We start from the raw sequence: 15172 nt of genomic DNA, 5'->3' as shown, positions 1-15172 counted from the left end.
TGTATGGACCAGTCCTTCCTCCAAAACATAAATAAATATGAAGTGAAAAGGAAGGATCACCAGACATCTGATGAAAAGAAGGCCCAAGGTGAACAGACCAACTGATCTTGAAGAAAATCAAGCAAATTCAGGTGCTATCAACAATTGAATTTAAATAAGAAACTAAGCAACCAGGTAGCACAGAGGTACAATCATAGGTACAGAGACTGTTTTGATGGCTGTGGGGTGGGTTAGGGGTGTGGGGCATGGGTGAAGAGGTGAGGGGATTAAGAAGTACAAATAGGTCATTACAGAATAGCCAAAGGGATGCAAAGTACAGTGAAGGGAATGGAGTGGCCAAAGAACTTATTCACAGGATCCATGGATGTGAACTCTGCCTGAGGGAGTGGGTGGTGCTGCGTGGAGGGGACAAGGGGTAAAATCAGGATAAGTATAATATCATAATCAATAAAATAAAATATAAAAAATAAAAAAATAAAGCCAAAGAGACAAACATTAAAGAGTTACCACATTGGCCTGGGCCTCCTCTGGACTAGATGTGCCCTTTTGCAACACATCTGCAGGTGGCAGGCAGAACACACTCTTGAAGCACAATTTGGAGTAGCTCTACTCCTTCTTCTACCTCTAAGAGGGGCCCCAGCAGCCTACGAAACAGGGGAAAGAAGTATAACTAGACCATGGTGGTTGGTAATAACTGCTGAGGAAGGTAAAGAAAGGGATGCTAAAGACAGAGGGGTGGGTGGGAGCAAGGAAGAAGATATCAGAAGAAAGAGTAATAAGAGGAAAGGGAGGACACAGTAAGAAAAGGTGAAAGGAGCCAGGAAGGTGGAAAGAATGGAACTAAGGGGAAGAGGTGAGGCATGCCTCTCACAGGAAAGGGTACTGCTAGTTAGGGAGGATATATTACTCTTTGGTTCCCCAGAGGTTTTCAGAGAAGGAGCATCAGTGACGGAGATGGAGGTGCCTAGTTGGGGCAGCCCTGAATGCAAAGGGAAGCCTGGGAAGGAGTGACAGCAAGTCCTATCTCTAGGCTGCCTCTGCCAGGTGCTTTGAAAATTCCATCCAAAAAATCCTGGCAAAAAAGTGGTAGACATTGTCCAGTAAATTGCTACTACTCCCTTACGCTAGAAGCAGAGGCAGGAAATAAGCGGTGGGGATTGACTAAGGAATAAAGAGTTTAAATAGAACCAGGGCAGAGAAGACAGAGTGGATGGCATGTTGTTACCTGAAGTTATTGATGATGTTCATTGCCTTCTGTCTAGTGGGGCTGAAAATGGAGTCCAATGGCTCCTTGCTGATTAGTTCCCATCACACACATACACACACACACACACATGAGGGTGTCAGACATGTTTACATGTTTTTCCTGTCTGCCTCTGTGTCCCCCTGCTCCCGGCTGTATTCATCAGAAGGTGGAATCTAGAATTTCTAGGGACTTCCAAAGACTCTGAGGACAGCACACCTCTCCAACTTCCAACCACACCTTCCCCCAGCATTCACCCCTGCCTTGAGGATGGGAAAGGGAATGCTGAGGCAGGAAAAGGACACTGGGAATCTGTACTCCTACCATCAGGTCTAGCCTAGGAGTGCTACTAGTGATTCCCACAAGACCCCTCCTTTCTCCTGTCTGCTTTCCACCTTCATCCTCCTGAGAGGTACTTACCACCATGAGGTTTATTAATGACAGCCTCTGGGGGAAACTGAATCCACAGGCCAAGTGCTGCTGGCTGCTCAGGACATGTGTCAGGATGGTCAGGGCATCCAGGTAATCCTGCTGCAGGTTCTTATCCTGAATAAACCAGGAATCCCTTAGACCTCTGAGGTGAGCATGACCCTGGGTCCAGGGCACACTACCTACAGTAAGTCTGGAGGATGAGGAGCTAAGCCCTCTATAGCCTTCCTCAGGCTGACACTCTACATCTTCCCTGTGAGGGTAGCCCAGGACATGTCTATTGGGGATGGAGCCAGCCCATTCACCAACCCCCTTCCTTAGTCCCCCTGATAGAACTCCTCTATTAGGATAGATCTAGCTTCCTTGTCTCTCAAGATACTGTCTTTCTCATGGATACGTTCTGAACTATGTTTAGCTGGGAATGGAAAGGGATTCATCTCTAGTCCTGGGGACCCACGCTGTGGACAAACAGCAAAGACAAAAAATAGTATGAGGCTCCTTCACCTCCTCCTATGACTATCAGGGGATTTAAGCTTTACTCATTCCTTCATCAGAGAAGGAAGTGCAGGGCCCAAAGGCATGTTATGTAGCATGCTACCACGGAAGGAGACAATTTTTAACAGACTCAATTCCTGTGGTCCCTACTTGGCCAGTTAGAGACTCCAGCAGGATTAGGTGAAAGGATTGAAATGTGGGAGAAGTAACTGTACTAGCCCCACCCCCTGACTCCCATTCAAGGCCAGATGTTTTTTCTGAAAGGGCAGGCAAAGAGATGGCAGAGAAAGAATGCTGGAGAAGCAGAGTGAGCAGGAAGTACCTTCTCCACAATGCAGTTGTGGTAGTGTTGCAGGACCAAGGCCAGGATGCCATCTAAATGTATGAAGATAGCTTCCTTGTGCTCTACAATTATTTTGCTAATTATTTTGAGGTATCTCCATAAAGCAGTATGGAGATACCTCAAAAAATTTAAAATGGATCTGCCTTTTGATATAGTGATCCCACTTCTGGGAATATATCCAAAGAAACCCAAAACACTAATTTGATAGAACATAAGTACCCATATGTTCATTGCAGCATTATTGACAATCACTAAGATATAGAAGCAGCCCAAGTGTCCATCTGTAGGTGAGTGGATAAAACAATGATGGGACATTTACACAATGGAATACTACACAGTTGTAAAAGGAAAATTTCTCACTTTGCAACAGTATTAATGGGTCTCAACAACATTATGCTAAGTGCAATAAACCAGATAAAGACAAATACCAAGTGATTTCACACATATGTGGAATCTAAAGAACAAACTAAACTAACAGGCAACATAGAAACAGACTCATAGAGAGAAGACCAACAGCTATGGGGAGGGGGGTGTTTAGGGGGTGGAGGGATTGAACAAAAGGAAAAAAGGACTCATGGACATGGTCAACAGTGTGGTGATTGTGGGGGTGGGGGCATAAGAAGACTAAATGGTAGTGAAATTATACAATAAAAATAAATTAATTTTAAAAAGAAGGGTGTTTGTTCTATTCTGTCCCTCTTCCTACATCCCCCTTAGCCATGGTTTCCACTCATCCTGGTCATCATCATCATCATCATCATCCTAACTGACATCATCAGAATATTAGTGTTTAGTATGCACCAGCCTTATGCATGTCATTTCATGGATCCTCACACTAATACACTGAGGGACACTTCCACAGAGGGGGAAAACATGTTTCCCAAATCTAGACACCCAGCCCAGATCAGAGTTCCAAATCTACATGGCTACTGGACATCTCTACCTGGCACCCCCAACCCCTGCTGGTCGAAAACTGAATGCATCATCTTCCTCCCCCTTTGGTCTCGGGTTCCTGGTCTCAGTGAAGGATACTCTTCTTTTCCTACCAAGATGCCAGAAAACCAGGAACCATCCTAAATGTCCTCTCCCTCTTGTCTTTCTCTTCTGTATCCAGTCTGCCCCAGGTGCTAGCAGAGTTCACTTCTACTTCCTTGTCAAAGAACTCTGCATTCCAGTCCCGCTAGACCCCTGACTGTTCTCTAAATGGACCCCCAAAGCTCCTGATCCAGAGCCTTGACTCACAGTGTCATGTCAAGTGGGAATGAGTGCCTCCCTCCTTCTTTGAAACTGGCCTTAACCAGCCCAAGTCCCAGGCAGCCCACACGGCTACTATGCCCCAGCGACAGTTCACATAGCCTTTAGCAGGCCATTCTGTGTAGTTAACTATCTCCTTCCTGTACGTGTCATCTCCCCATTGACACTGTTTGCACCTTGGGCATGAAGAGTCATTGCTGCTGCCCATGATGGTGATGGGAGCTCTGAGAATCTGGAAGGGGAAGGGCCTTGGAAAGGGAAAACCTCAGAGTATGGACACCAATGCACAACTCATCGACACATGGAGAGTGCTTGGGTGCCAGATGTTCTTCCTAGTGCTTTTTTACATTTTATCCTCAAAACCACCCTATAACACGCATCACTTCTGTGGGATTCCTCCAAAATGCACAATTTGGATCTAATCATGAGGAAATATGAAACAGACCGAAACCTAGGCACATTCTGCAAAATTAATGGTCTATATGTTTTTAAAATGTCAAGATAATGGCTGCAACTGATGTGGCTCTGTGAGTTGGGTGTGTCCCAAAAGGCAAAACATCCCACATTTGATTCTCGTCAGAGTGTAAGCCTGGGTTGCGAGTTTGGACCCCAGTTGGGACTTATGGAAGAGGCAACCAATCAATATTCTTCCCACATGTTGATGTTCCTTTCCCTCGCTTTCTACCTCCCTTACCCTCTTTCTACCTGAAAATAAAGAAATGAAATCTTTAAAATGTCAAGGTCATGAAAAATAAACATGAGGAACTTGTTCCAGATTAAAGAACAATAAAGGAAATGACAACTGAATATAGTGTTTGATTATGATTTAGACTCTGGTCCACAGAAAAGAATGTTTTTCTTTTGTTCTAAAACACATTGTTGGGACAATTGGTGATTTTCAAATCGGGTCTATAAATAAGATAATAGTGCTGAAGCACCATTAATTTTCTGATTTTGGTTAGTGTACTGTGATTATGTAAGAGAATATCCTTGTTTTTAGATAATTCACACTGAAGTATTTAGGGGTAAATGAGCACCATGACTGCAGCATCCATTTCAGGTTCAGAAGATACAATAATAGTGACTTATAAATAAATAAATTATATAAATTATATGGGAGATGATAAAGCAAACTAGAAAACATTAAGATTTTGCAGAGAGAATTTCTTGGGAGAAGAATAAACAGAAGTTCGACTTCCAGCCAAGATGGAGGCATAGGTGGAAACACTGTGCCTCCTCGCACAACTAAGTTTAAAAACAACAAAGTTTTAGTAACAAAAATGCAGCCAACACAGAAAATTGAACCATACGAAAGTCCAACAACAATGAACCATTAAGCCAGACCAGTAAGAGGGGCAGAGTCAGCAGCGGAGTGGACAGCGAAGGAGTGGGGTCGGGCAGGAAAGATCATCTGGTGGGACCAACCCAGGAGCATTCAGGAGCATAGGCGGCAATGGTGGTTGGCAGATCTCAGGTGTGGGGTGGAAACGGGTAGGCCCAGTGAGGGCGCAGGGCAGCTGGCTGACCTCTGTCACACATTCGCACGCAGATAAACCAAGTGAAGGAGTGAACAGTGAGACAGACCTCTCAGGCTAGGGCCCCAGCAATGGGAATTAGAGCCTGAAAGCACCAATTGAAAAGATTTTTGGGGTCCAGGTGCCGAGAGAGGCTCCCGGGATCACAGAGAGTTTGTTGGAGAGACCCACGGGGTCCTGGAGGGTACACAAGCCCACACACCCAGGAACCAGCACCAGAAGGGCCCAATTTGCTTGTGGGAAGCTGCAGAGGGGACAGAAATCTGAGAGAGAGCTGAGCAAAGGGCCATTTTTTTCCCTCTCTGACTCCGCCCCCACATACAGCATCACAACCCAGTGACTGGGTCCCCTGGCCCTAGTGAACATCTAAGGCTCTGCCCCTCATACATAACAGGTGCAAACAGACCAAAACATGGCTCAAGAACAGCTCAAAGCCCCAGAGCCAATAATTCTAAGTGACCAAGAAATAGCCAAACTTCCAGATGCACAGTTCAAAACATTGGTGATCAGGATACTCACAGAATTGGTTGATTTTATACACAAATTAGAGGAACAAATTAAGGCTAAACTAATTGAAATGAAGGGAAATGCACAGGAAACCAATAGTGATGGAAAGGAAACTGGGACTCAAATCAAGGGAGTGGACCAGAAGGAAGAAAACAATGACCAAACAGAAAAGAATGAAGAAACAAGAATTCAAAACCATGAGGAGAAGCTCAGGAACCTCCAGGACATCTTTAAACAACCAACATCTGAATTATAGGGGTACCAGAAGGGGAAGAGGAGCAGCCACAAGTGGAAAATTTATTTGAAAAAATAATAAAGGAGAACTTCCCCAATCTGGCAAAGGAAATAGATTTCCAGGAAACCCAGGAAGCTCAGAGAGTCCCAAAGAAGTTGGACCCAAGGAGGAACACACCAAGGCACATACATCATAATTACATTACCCAAGATTAAAATGAAGGAGAGAATTCTAGAAGCAGCAAGAGATAAGGAGACAGTCACCTACAAAGGAGTACCCATCAGACTGTCAGCTGATTTCTCAAAAGAGACCTTACAGGCAAGAAGGGGCTGGAAAGAAGTATTCCAACTCATGAAATCCAAAGACCTACAGCCAAGATTGCTCTATCCAGCAAAGCTTTCATTTAGAATGGAAGGGCAGATAAAGTGCTTCTCAGATAAGGTCAAGTTCAAGGAGTTCATCATCACCAAGCCCTTATTATATGAAATGTTAAAGAGACTTACCTAAGAAAAAGAAGATGAAAAATATGAACAGTGAAAGGACAGCAAACTCACAGTTATTAACCACCACACCTAAAACAAAAGCAAACCAAGAGGACAGCTCGATCAGGAGTGGAACCATAGAAATGAAGAACACATGGAGGGTTAGCAACAGGGGAGTGAGAGGAGGAGAAGGAGGGAGAAGGTAGAGAGAATAAGTAGTATAGACAGTGGGTAGAAACTAGACAGGGGGAGGGCAAGAATACTATGGGAAATGTAGAATCTAAAGAACTTGTGACACATGGACATAAATGAAAGGGGGAGATGGTGGGGGAGGGTGTGCAGGGTGGAGAGGAATGAAGGGGGGAGTAGGACAACTGTAATGGCATAATCAGTAAAATATATTAAAAGTTAAAATATTGAAAAAGAATAAACAGGATTCCTTTGGTTTTTGTTTTTGCAACTTTTCTTTAAGTATAAAATGATTTCAAATTAAAAAAAAAAGCCTTTTAAGGAACTATTCTATAGGTACCATAGCCCTATCTTATAGAGGAGGATGCTGAGGCACAGAGAGGTTCAGTAACGTGCTCAAGGGCACACAGCTAATGGTGACAGGGCTGGGATTCCAACCCAGGTGGTCTCCTCTAGCCACCTTGCCAGCCTGCCTCTCAAACTAAAAGTGCTCCCCCTTTTCCAGTGCACTCTGTCTCACTTCCCTCTCCTACAGCTCCTCATGGGAAGTTTGGAGCATGGTAGAGAGCATCATCTTGATCACTTGCTCATTTCTTGAAGTCCACAAGGAGAAGCCAAAGAATTTATACAGGAAAGCCTAGGAGAGGTACGGGACAGGGCCATGCATAGCTTGGAATAAGGTTAAGGCAGGTATTCCCAACACTAGCCAACACCTTCACCCACAGCCCCATCCTCCACCGGGCCCTCTTGCCCTATGAGGCATCTGGATGAGGCAGCAATTCTATGGAGCAGGGATGAAAGAGAAAAGAAAGCTGCATTCCTAATTTCTCAGCATCTTAAGGATCATCCTTCACAAACCGTCCCTCCAGCACATACTTCCCATTTCCACCTAGGAAGTAAAAGACAGTTCCTTAAATTTGCATAATTTTAAAATCAAAATTGCATAATTGGAAAGGTACTCTTAGGTAGTCCCTCCTCTGAATTTTAATGGCTTTGTCCTTGCTTACTGCACCTTGCCCAGCCAACCTTGCAATACCAGTCATTGTATACTCACGTACTCCTGACATCAGGGTCTCTGCACTTCTTATTTCTCTGTCTAGAACCTTCTTCCCTGGGCTCTTCAAAATGTCTCATTCCCATCTGTAGGATCTCACTTCAGTGAGCCTTCCCTGACCCCCATTCAGCTCACCATGTCTCAGGTGAGTATGAGGCTCAGGAGTAGTGTCTATCGGATTCACTGCTCTGCCCCCAGTGCTAACAGTGCCAGAAACAGCAAGCAAACAGGACCTACAGCTGTGCAGTATCTCAATGCACTCCCAAACAGCCCCTCCATGGGCATCTTTCCCCCTCTGGTGGATGCTCATGGTGTGTCCTGCAGACCCTAGGGTTCCTTCCCTTCAACTGGCTGCAGGCACTTCTGTGAATAGCTACAACCTGCAGCCTTCAGGGAGAGACCTGCCCTAAGGTGAGGGGCGTGGGAGGGGCGACCTCCCTGCCCTGGGGTCCTGGGAGTTACATTGCTTCGTTGCTTACTACATTGTTCTGTCTCCTGTCCCTTCCCTGACCAACCAACCTTGGAAACCTGGAGCCAGTAACAGAGGAAAGTGGGGGGCCGGCTACAAAAGCCCCTCTCTTGTCTCCAGGCAGGAGAGACTCTGCAGGGCAGTGTCTATCCAGAGCTCCCAGGGGGTCAGGCCACAGCGTTGCTTAGCCACTCCTCCCCCCTCTACTTCCTTGATAAATCATTTGATAAGAATCCTCACCTGACCTAAGGCACCTACTTTTCTGTGCAGCTGGCAAATCACTACTGATCTACCCAGACATACTCACTCCTCTGCAGGAGACTCACCTTCCTAGTTTGCTTAGGACCAAGGCAGTTCCCCCAGATGCCAAACTTTTAGTGCTAAAATCACAACCTTCTTGAGCAAACCTACACAGTGGACTGCTCTGAGAAAGTGTCCCTGTCCAGCCCCCACAGGCCTCCCCTGTGCTCCCAAGCACACAGTGCATTTTCCCACCCAACACAACACTTAGAATGACTGCCCGTTTCCTCGTCCATTCACTCAAGCAGGCAGTGGTTCCCTGAAGGCAGGCAGGGTCTGGTCTTTTACATATGAAGACCCTGTGCCTGGTCCTGTGTCTGCTCTGCTGCAGGTATTTAGTACACATGTTAATAACTTCATATTATCAGAATTCCTGCTTGGTTCGTTTTGTATCCCTACCAACCACGAAGATGCGCATACACTAGATACTTCATAAATATTTGTTTGGTGGTTTTCCTGAGTTATCAAAACAAACTTTAACTTAGACATTTGCACATTCCAATTACACTGACAACAGGGGACCCCACAGTGTTTACCCCCCAGTTAAATTACTTCCTATGTCCCAGTGTAAACTGAACAGGAGCTTGAAGGATTGAAAACCACCGAATATCTTTATTTTATTCTTGTTTATTCTATTACAGTTGTCCCAAATGTTCCCCCTTTGCCCCCCTCTGCTGAGCTTACCCTTTGCTCCCACGGTCAGTCCCCACACCATTGTCCATATCCATGGGTCACTCATACATGTGCTTTGACTAGTCCCTTCCCTTTCTTTCTACCATTGCTCTCCTTTCCCCTCCCCTCTAGCCGCTGTCATAGAAACATAAATATTTGTTAATACTTAGAGATCAAATAGCCTTGGAAATAAAGCTTGTTTCCTGGAACCCCCCTAGAGCCCAAAACAGTGTTGCTCAATGACGGAAACACAAGGATCAAAATCAGGAGACCTGGATTCAGGTGCTGGCATTACCAGCAATTTGCTTGAGACTCTAACTCTTTCTTGGATTGTGTTTCTTCATCTGCAATGCAGGGGTGATGACAGCTACCAGGTTGTTAGGCTTTTGAGTTAATAAAGCACCTTCACAGCTTCCCTTGTTCACTCTCCTGTGATACAGGAACTACTTTTGCTGATTCCCAAATGAGGCCACTGAAATCTCATGTATGCTAATTCAGGAGCACATGGAAAAGCCAGGGCAGGATCCCAGGCCTTCGCCACCACAGACCTTGTGCTCTCTGAGCAAGGGAGCCTCTACTTCTTCCTCAGCTCTGTATCCCCAACACAAAGCACAGTCCCTGGTCTATGGTGTGCCCTCCATATTACTCAGATTAATTTGAATAAACCTGACTCTAAAATCACAAATCTTTCCGCTGCACCCAAGTACCACATCTGTTCTGTTACAGAAAACCTGGAGGGGCAATGAAGACATCAGAGGGCTAAGCTCTTAAAAAAGCCTCAGACACTAAGCAAATACAAGGCACTTTGATGTGTCTGAAGTGCCAGTGGGACCATCAGCTCCTGGTCCTCTCCACCCCTCAATTCCCAGGACACAAGAACACCAGATTGCTCTTCCCCCACAGCCTGTGCTCCAGACACCTTTCTACAGCCCCCTGTGTGACCACCAGGCTCCTCCACCAGCAGCCTCCACCCCAACCTCCTCCCTTGCACCCACCACATACCCAAACACACCTTCTCATCTCTGTCTCCATCCTCACTGAAGGAAGTTGTCATCTTCAAGACGAGTCTGGTGAGCTGCTGCAGCCAGTTGTCATCATTGATGGCCACTAATGACCGACTTAAAAACTGAGGGAGAGGAAGGGACAAGGACCACAAATTACAGTGGCAGAGCTTCTCTGCCCCACAGAATTGGGGTCAAGAGAAAGCAAGAGACAGGGGTCATGGTCTGTACATGTGGAAAAAGGGGTGAACTACATGGTGGGGCCCATCAGGACTGGAGAATGATAACATTTGACAATGATGGTAACGCCAGTCCCATGTGTGAGGCCTTTTGCAATTTACAAGGCCCGCTCCGATGTCATCCTAATTAATTCTGGAGGATGAGAGGAATTTGCGTTTTACAGATGAAGAACCTGAGGCATGCAAAGCCTAAGTAACTGGCCCAAGGACACACAGCTAGGGCCCTTTACTTGAGGGTGTGGAAGGTGAGTCGAGGATTAGGACAGAGTCAGGCACTGAGGCAGGGGCCAGGAGGCAAGGGACCACAGAAAGAGCTTCTCTGAGCCTACATCTCTAAGGGGCCTGTGGCTCTCCTTCCTCAGATCCTGAAGAGGGAAAAGGAGGCAAGCGTGGTAGGAGGTACCTCTTGGGGACTGCTTACCTGGAGCAGCCTGTCCTCCCATTCCTTCTGATTCAGGGTCTCCTCAGAGTGATCCAACACAGGAAAAAGCATGGGATCCGGCCAACCATAAAGCCCCAGCCAGGGGGAAAAACACTTGAAGACCATGCAGCACTGAGCCTACAGGATAACTGCTCTCCCACTTCACAGGACTCCCAAACATGAATGACTTTGCAAAGGTCAAACAGACACAGCTGGCCAGTGTCAGAGAAAGAAAACAAAACTGGTCTGTTCATTTCCAAAACCCACACTCTTCCTTGATCCACTGCCCATAAGAAGGGGCAAGAGTCATTCTGGGAACTCTGGAGACACAGAACGCTGGACTGCATATCTGCTCAGTGCCCAGCATCACCCAAATAAGCAGACCCATTCAACAGCATCTCAGCGAGACAGAGAGGCTGATCCCAGTGTCCCTCATCCCAAGCAAGGTCCTTCCTGCACCTTGAGACTCCCCCTCTTCTGGAGTCTGACCAAAGTCCCAGCTGCATTCCTCCCTGCTCCTCAGCAATCCCTTGCCTTCCAGTATCTTCAACATCTGTGGGACCACCTGATTCCACAGCTGGTCCACATTGGAGTGGATAATGGGGTACAGGGCATGAAGTAGCCTTAGAGGGCTTGCACCCAGCTCCTTTACCCTGTAAGGCTTCTCGGAAAACAGCTGAGAAGAAAAGCAAGCAGGAAAAAGAATCGTAGGGAAGAGAAGGAAGAAAATTAGAACAAACCAACAGAATGATGGAGCTGGAGCTTTCTTTTCCACCTGTTGAACCCTATATCCTCCAAGATGCTTTTTAAACATCACCTCTTCTGTGATGCCTTCCTGACTTCTGGACCCCATATCAGCTCATTGTCCTTTGAAGATCCCATTGTACCCTGTGTATTCATCTATTAGAACACTGATCACACTGGATTATAGATGGTTATTCAAGGCTTGTCTTCCCACTAAGACTGTACAGCTCAAAGGTAGGGCTACCTTTATTACTCTATGTGCTAGACACTTTGAACACTTGGAGTGATGTCTCCATGTCAAACTGTCTAGCACATAATGTCTGGGCAAACAGAGAAACTCAAAACAGAGATCCAGAAAGGCATATAGACTTGTCTGAGGTCAAACAGACAGTAGCTCACAATAAGGCCACGTAAGAGAAAGCCTGGGCCTTTCTCATCCCCTACTTCTTCCCCACCTCCAGACCCCACCAATATGATCTCAGTTCCCTCCTCCAAGGACATTGGCTGCCATGATCCTAGGTCCACGTCTAGCATAATGCCTGAAATAGAGTAGTATCCAACTCTTTGTGGAATGAGTGTATAGACAGATGAATGGATGGGTGAATGGATGGCTAGATGGAAGAATGGATGGATGGTGATGTAGTGTTCATCCTGGTATCACTTACCACACATTGAGTAAGGAGTCTCTGGGGTAAGATGACCTAGGTGGCTAAGATAAAGAGAGGATAAAAGAAAATAACAGAGTCAGTACTCACTCCAGGATGCTCAGCCTCCAGACTCCACTGGCAGGCTCCACATCAATGCTTCAGAGGAGGAGGAAGAGCAAAGTGGATAGGGAACCTCAGTGTCAGCGCCATGGGGGCTTGTGGCATTTTGACTCAGCCTAAAAACAAAGCATTACATTTTGGCCTATGAAATACATACAAACCATACACACACCAAGTAATGTGCTGATCAGACACCTGAACTCCACCCCTGACTCTCTGTGGGACTAGAGGTCAGAGATGAGATGAGCCCAGAGTATGGCTCAGACTGGGGGCAAAGGAAGAACTAAGGGTCAAGAATGTCTGCCTATTCATTACTTTGTGATTAACAATGTTCACACATCTCGACTCCAGTGTTTAAAAATGAGAAGAAAAGGCAAGAAGGAACTGTGTCTTTCAGAGGTGTGCCCTTTCATCCATACAGCCAAAAGGCCCTTAAGTTATTGCCTTAACCCTTTGCCTTACTCCTTCCATCATGGCCCAGGCTTGGGACCTGCAGCCTCCCCCTAAAATCTGGACCCTTTCCCATGCATCCACCACCCCTGTGATGTCTCAGCCAGCCTCCCACCCCAGCACTCCATGCTCACAACAGTCTGAATTTCCACAGCAAGCACCTGTCCCCAAGTGGTGCTGCTCTTGGACTTATGCATGAGGTGAAAGATGCTGAGGTTGGGAACCTCACCCAGGGAGAACTTCAGAGCCTTTTCCATGGCTGCCTTATTCAGGGCACAATGGCCAAGATGTTGCTGGGGTAACATGCCAAAGTGATCAGTTTGGGCAAGGGTACCTGGCAGGAGATGTGGCAAGAACGTCGATGCCAAGCCTCAAATCAATCCCAGTTGTAAGTTTTCCAACCCCATGACCTTGTATTTTATTCCTGGAGGGGCATTTGAGCCTGTATACAGAGCACCCATACCCATTTACATTCATTTTCTCTCTCTTTTCTCTCTCATCACCCTCCATGTCTGCCTCCCTCCCTCCCTCCCTCTCTCCCCACTTCCTTCCCTCTCCATTCTGGTAAAAATAGAGCCAATATGTGGATTAAAATTATATTATGCAGGACTTGATTAGATAGATGGGGCTTCTTGAAATTCGGAATGTATGACTTATAATAAGCTTCACTTGGGAACCTTCCAGGGACAGAAACATGCTGAAGCTCAAGAGGAAAAGCTTACTAGGAGGGAGAGTAAACCTTATGTTCTTTTCTTACCACGACCCTTTACTCAGCCCTGAAGCAAATCAGCTCATATGAGCCTCCAGGAATCCCTAGAGGTTGCTAATTACAGGCAGGGAATATAATCACCCCCCTCTTTTACAAAAGAAGACACTGAAGCTCAGACAACAAAATACTCAAAATTTTACAGCTAAAAACTGGCTGAGTAGGACTGAAGCTTAGGCTTCCAGATCCACCACCTAGTGGCCCTCTTTTGTTGCAGTGATTACTTTGCAAAGGCACCCAGGCACTTGAGTGGAACCAAACTGAGGTGGAGAGGGTGGAAGAGACAGCACAAGAGATTAGATGGAGGTGGGGAGGGTCATGTAGACTGTGGTCTGAGGGCCAGGATAGTGATCTGGGAGCCAGGGAAGGAGAAAAAGAAGAAGTCAGTTTGATCCTAGATGTTTGTACCATTTCCAGAATGTTTGAACAGATTGTTTGAATGCCCTCTTCATTCTGGAATAAGAAAAGGAAAGATTTAAATCTGAAATTAATGCTAGCTAAGTCTCTGGCTTCAAGGCTTCTCCTGGCTCACTGCACAGGGTTTTAGAGGCAAAAGACCCTTCCCACGTGCTAGGCTACCCTCTTCTTGCCTTTATGCTTCTAACCCTGCCTTTCACTTCTTCCCTCCCCTGAGACCTGCCCCCACCCTTGGTCCCCTCTCTGCCCAGCCCATGCTCACTGTGGGGTCAGGCTCACTGAGCTGGGCAATGTAGTAGATGATGGAGTTTCCCTCTGGCTGGGAGAGGTAGTTATGCTTGCTCAGCAACTTGATGAATTCTAATAGAACCTTTGGTACCTGTTTGGTTACAAACCATTACAAGACAAGACAGGAAGACACGTCAGTGACTGCCAGTATGACCATCTTCCAGGTGAGGACACAGAAAGCACAGAGAAGCAAAGCAGGTGAGGGGCTCAGATCTCCTGACTCTAAGTCCAGTGTGACTCTTCAGTGGGTTGCAGGTGATGACAGATAACCAGCCACTGAACCTGCAGACTTCTGTACTTTGCCCTGAGGTTCTAAATCACTTCCTGCCACTTTCCTGGCAAACTCTAAGCACTTAGCTTGCCCACACCTTATTTTTCTAGAGGGATGTGAAAATTAATGGGAATGTTGGGTAGGGGGAGAATCCAAGTGCAGGAAAGGTCCCATATTCTGGCTTTCCTAGGAAAAGCTGGGGATCAATCCCACAAGTCCAGAGGGCCAGGCCTCAGGATTCCAGGATCCCCATTAAACTCCTGAGGAGTTGGACTTCTTTTTACAGATGATGCCATTGTTGTCCATTTGGCACCTAAAGCACTGCTCCCCTGTCCCCCTGTCCTGTGTGACCCTGAGCTGGAAGCAGTCTCTGATGTCTCCAACCCTGCCTGCAGAGTGTGCTAAAATATGGTTTCTCACAGGGGATTGAGTCACTGATTTGGAAGATGAGATAGTAGAAAACACACAATCACAACAGCAAAAAGAAAACAGAATCCAAAAAAATGAACATAGTTTAAGGGGACTCTGGGACTACTTCAAGCATATAAATATTCACATCCCGGGGTGCTGGAAGGAGAAAAGAGCACAAAAAGTTGAAAGC

The 15172-nt window shown here is 46.3% G+C and overlaps 1 long non-coding RNA gene across 2 annotated transcripts; it reads right to left on the bottom strand.

Annotated features, from left to right (window-relative positions):
- Positions 1-514: 514 nt before the first annotated feature.
- On the bottom strand, positions 515-12733 carry LOC118999972 (uncharacterized). Of its 2 annotated transcripts, XR_005069206.1 has the most exons (6): positions 12368-12733; positions 10869-11544; positions 10220-10333; positions 7233-7349; positions 1664-1789; positions 515-644 (listed from the first exon to the last, which is right to left on the bottom strand). It is a non-coding gene; the product is annotated as an uncharacterized LOC118999972 (long non-coding RNA). The 2 variants fall into 2 exon arrangements; XR_005069207.1 differs by lacking the exons at positions 7233-7349; positions 10220-10333; positions 10869-11544; positions 12368-12733 and adding an exon at positions 2490-2558.
- Between the last annotated feature and the right edge of the window lie 2439 nt (positions 12734-15172).

Source organism: Sturnira hondurensis, unplaced genomic scaffold, assembly GCF_014824575.4.
Source record: "Sturnira hondurensis isolate 20B ecotype Veracruz unplaced genomic scaffold, ASM1482457v3 Scaffold0015509, whole genome shotgun sequence".
Taxonomy (NCBI): Eukaryota; Metazoa; Chordata; class Mammalia; order Chiroptera; family Phyllostomidae; genus Sturnira; species Sturnira hondurensis.
The sequence above is the reverse complement of the archived record's forward strand: the minus strand, read 5'-3'. Positions and strand labels throughout refer to the sequence as shown.